This window comes from Coregonus clupeaformis, unplaced genomic scaffold, assembly GCF_020615455.1.
Source record: "Coregonus clupeaformis isolate EN_2021a unplaced genomic scaffold, ASM2061545v1 scaf0052, whole genome shotgun sequence".
Lineage (NCBI taxonomy): Eukaryota > Metazoa > Chordata > Actinopteri > Salmoniformes > Salmonidae > Coregonus > Coregonus clupeaformis.
In genome coordinates this window covers 1,015,001-1,020,000 of record NW_025533507.1, presented here as the reverse complement: position 1 = coordinate 1,020,000, position 5,000 = coordinate 1,015,001, and the positions used below count along the sequence as shown (strand labels likewise).

General features: G+C 45.4%; 1 pseudogene; it reads left to right on the top strand.

Moving 5' to 3' along the window:
* The window catches only part of LOC123483243, a 176,718-nt pseudogene that overhangs the window by 10,396 nt on the left and 161,322 nt on the right, over positions 1 to 5,000 (top strand).

The window sequence follows — 5,000 nt, the reverse complement described above, 5'->3', positions numbered from 1 at the left end:
TCATCATAGGTACACGTCAACTATGACAGACAAATTGGAGAAAAAAAATCCAGAAAGTCACATTGTAGGATTTTTTATGAATTTATTTGCAAATTTGGTGGAAAATAGTATTTGGTCAATAAATTCCAATACGTTGTTACAGTGGGGGAAAAAAGTATTTAGTCAGCCACCAATTGTGCAAGTTCTCCCACTTAAAAAGATGAGAGAGGCCTTAATTTTCATCATAGGTACACGTCAACTATGACAGACAAATTGAGAAAAAAAAATCCAGAAAATCACATTGTAGGATTTTTTGTGAATTTATTTGCAAATTATGGTGGAAAATAAGTATTTGGTCACCTACAAACAAGCAAGATTTCTGGCTCTCCACAGACCTCTAACTTCTTCTTTAAGAGGCTCCTCTGTCCTCCACTCGTTACCTGTATTAATGGCACCTGTTTGAACTTGTGCAGGTCTCACAATTTTGTTTCTGGTGTCCTTTGACAGCTCTTTGGTCTTGGCCATAGTGGGAGTTTGAGTGTGACTGTTTGAGGTTGTGGACAGGGTGTCTTTATACTTAACGTTCAAAGCAGGTGCCATTAATACAGGTAACGAGAGTGGATAAGGGACAGAGTACCAAAGAAGAAGTTAGAGGTCCTGTGAGAGCCAGAAATCTTGCTTGTTTGTGGGTGACCAAATACTTATTTTCCCCCATAATTTGCAAATAAATTCTTAAAAATCCTACAATGCTCATTTTTCTGTTTTTTTTCTCAATTTGTCTATCATCGTTTACGTGTACCGATGATGAAAATTACAGGCCTCTCATCTTTTTTAAGTGGGAGAACTTGCAGAATTGGTGGCTGACTAAATACTTTTTCCCTCACTATCTGTACTCTGAATCTCGAGATGTGATCGATCTGGCTGTATTCTCTCTGTAGGAGTGGGTGGTGCTGGGCCAGCTGGACATGGACGTGTTGGTGGGAGAAGCAGCTACTTCGTCTGTCCAGGACTGGGAGGGGAGGAACTTCAAAGGCCCTGAAGGCCAGAGGGAAGGAGTCAGAACGCCTGCCCAGGTACACAGCCTCCCATAGGCCACAAAGCTTCCCAGGATCAGACTGTTGCAGTCATGATAAAACCGTTTTGTCTCTTTCAGTCTGGAGAAGGTTGACTGTATCTCGGTGAACTGTGAGCCAGTGAAGGCAGTGATTGATGACCTCATCCAGAGACTGTTTGATGCCCTGCTGATGTCCTCAGTGTGAAGTCACAAGGTAAAGCCTGGAACCTCACTTGAAATACAGTGAGGGGAAAAAGTTGATCCCCTGCTGATTTTTGTACGTTTAGCCCACCGACAAAGAACGATCAGTCTATAATTTTAATGGTAGGTTTATTTGAACAGTAAGAGACCAGATATAACAAATCCAGGAAACCTATGTCAAAAATCTTATAAATTGTTTTCTCACATTTGTGGAAATAAGTATTTGACCCCCTCTGCAAAACATGACTTAGTACTTGGTGGCAAAACCCTTGTTGTAATCAAGAGGTCAGACAGTCCTCTTGTGTTGGCCACACCAGGTTTGCACACATCTCAGGAGGGATTTTGTCCCACTCCAGATCTTCTCCCAGAAGTCATTAAGGTTTCGATGACGTTTGTCAACTCGAAGCCTTCAGCTCCCCTCCACAGATTTTATGGGATTAAGGTCTGGAGAAAGAAGCCACTCCAGATTAATGTGCTTCTTCTTCAGCACTCCTTTTTGTTCGCCTGGGCCGTGTGTTGTGGGTCATTGTCACTTAGGAATACCCATCCACGACACCCATTTTCAATGCCCTGGCTAGGGAAGGAGGTTCTCACCAAGATTTCACGGTGCATGGCCCGTCCCATGCGTCCCTCTGATGCAGTGAAGTTGTCCTGTCCCCAGTAGAAAAACAGACCCAAAGATAATGTTTCCACCTCCATGTTTGGCTGTGGGGGATGGTGTTCTTGGGGTCTCCGGCAGCATTCCTCCTCCTCCAAACACGGCCGAGTTGAGTTGATGCCAAAGAGCTCTGATTTTGGTCTCATCTAACCACAACACTCCCAGTTCTCCTCTGAATCATTCAGATGTTCATTGTAAACTTCAGGACTGGGCCTGTATATGTGCTTTCTTTTAGCAGGGGACCTTCCGGGGGCTGCAGGATTTCAGTCCTTCACGTGCGTAGTGTGTTACACATTGTTTTCTTGACTATGGGTCCCAGCTGCCTTGAGATCATTGACCAGATCCTCCCGTAGTAGTTCTGGGCTGATTCCCTCTCTCATTCTCATGATCATTGCAACTCCACGAGGTGAGATCTTGCATGGAGCCCCAGGCCGAGGGAGATTGACCAGGTCTTTGTGTTTCTTCCATTTGCGAATAAAATTCGCACCAACTGTTGTCACCTTCTCACAGCTTCTTGACGATGGTCTTGTAGCCCATTCCAGCCTTGTGTAGGTTCTACTAATCTTGTCCTGACATCCTTGGGAGAGCTCTTTGGTCTTGGCCATGGTGGAGAGTTTGGAATCCTGATTGATTGATTGCTTCTGTGGACAGGTAGTCTTTTAAACAGGTAACAAGTTGAGAATAGGAGCACTCCTAACAGAATTGTGCTCCTAATCTCAGCTCGTTACCTGTATAAAAGACACCTGGGAGCCAGAAATCTTCTGATTGTTAGAGGGGGATCAAATACTTATTTCCCTCATTAAAATGCAAATCAATTTATAACATTTTTGACATGCGTTTTTCTGGATTTTTTTGTTGTTATTCGTTCTGCATACTGTTCAAATAAACTTTACCATTAAATAGCTGATCATTTCTTTGTCAGTGGGCAAACGTTAGCAAAATCAGCAGGGGGATCAAATACTTTTTTTCCCTCACTGTCACATACTCAAATCTCCCAGTGACACCAGTGTATGATTGTTGATGTATCTTGTGTGCAGGGCTTTACGACAGTTTTGTTCACATGACGTGTTTTCTCACTCCCGATCTTTCCCTTTCCTGTTTTGTTCTAATTTTCTTTCTTTTCTGTTGTCCCCCTCCCTCCCCCCACTCCCCCTGTTTGTCCCCCCCCTCCCCCTGTTGTCCCCCCCCCCCCCTGTTCCCCTCCCCTCCAGGCCATACCCTAGACATAGACAGTTTTGTTACTGAGGCCATGGAGACGTTGTCCTCTCGTCCAGAGAGTATTGATGAGATAGGAGAGGCCAACCAGACACAGCCAGACACACTGCCCGCAAACCAGATGTAAGCAACTCGCTTTGAGGGGACTCAACGTTACTTAAAGGTCCCTGAACAGTCATTCTGAAAAGTACTTTTTCCATGGCTAACTGCACCAGGAAGTTTGAAAATACCAGACTGAGTGTGCGAAGGGAGCTTATATTCATGAGCTTTGAAAACGCCTATGTAAAGCAACCTGGATGCAGTGACCCCAGTGTTGCAGTAAAATCATCTGAAGCTAATTTGGCCCGATACACAAAGCAACTCAACAATATTTGATATTGTACTAATGATATAATACAAAAAATAATACATCTCCCGTTTGGCATGCTCTCTTGTGTGCGCTTCACAGCCAGCACTGACTGATGTTAGACCCCTGACAAACTGCATGTGACCCTGCTTTCTGAACCACAAACGACCCACCCCTCTTTATATTCCCATGCTGTCTGAACACCAAACTAGCCAGTAATAATTCTAGTGCAAGACCAGACAGGTGAAAGGGTGAAACATGGGAAGCCGCTTTATGATCAAACTTTATCAATGTAGAAGCAACAGTCATTTTTTTATACTTTGGTCACACTTTTGATCTGGTTTCCTTCAAATATCATCAATTTTCACGAAAAAACCAGGATTTTGACTGTTCCTGACCATTAACATTCAATCACTACTACCACAGTTCTGTAAAGTTGCCTGAGCGTTGCTGTTAATGTTTGTGATGTTACCTCCATCGAGCCCGGTTTTCGAACGTTGTCTGGAGCGGTTGCTTCTAATGTTTGTGTGATGTGTTCCTTTAGATCCTGCCCCAGTTCCAGGCTGCGGAGGAGAAGAACCGTCGCGGAGGGCCGGCAGGAGGAGGGGCTGGACTCTCTCTGTCCTCCTCAGCCAAGTGGGACAAACTAGAGCTGATGATGGAGAGCCACCAGCTGATGATCAAAGAGCAGGTACACACACACACACACACACACACACACACACACACACACACACACACACAAGAGCGCAAACACACACACGCACACACACTTTTGCAAACACGCTTGGGACAAACGCATAAACACAGATGCTCATTCCCTAATTTTCCCCGCTTCTCCTCTCCTCTAGGTAGGTGATGCGAGTAATGCTGAGGGAGTCGTATCCAGGCCTACAGGCTGGAGCTGGACAGGTTCAGGGCTCGCTGGGACCAGCTGAAGCCCAGAGATGAGGTCATAGAGACAGACCAAGGCAGCCCTGCTGGCCCTGTCCAAACCATCAGAGACAAGAAACAGGAGTTCCAGGAGCACTCGGAGGTCACACGTACACGCCTGCTAGGTTTACACACACACACACACACACACACACACACACACACACACACACACACACGCAAGTCAACTTTACTTTCAATCCTTCAGTTTTCTGTGTACTAATGAGTGTCTCTTCTCAGTGAGGACTGTCTGTCACTTCTCAGCTGGAGGCTCCAGACTTCTCCCTCTCCCTCTGTGGAGGAGACCATCAGGGGACATGGAGGAGTATGGCAAGATGTGGTCTCTGTATGAGGACGGCAGGGAGGACTTCCAGGAGAAGGCGAAGGAGGACTGGATCACATTCAGGTTAGGAGTCTGACATCAGAGAGGTGTCAGGAAGGTTTGGGGTTTGATTTGATATTATCATTTTCCACCTTGTTTGTCTTCGCTGGCCAACTAGTGGTTGAATAAACAGTTTGTGTGTGTGTTTTGCTTTTTGCAGGAGTAAGACCTATGTGTTTGAGGAGTTCCTGTTTTGTGGCAGGACAGACTGAGGAAGCTTGAGCAGCACACC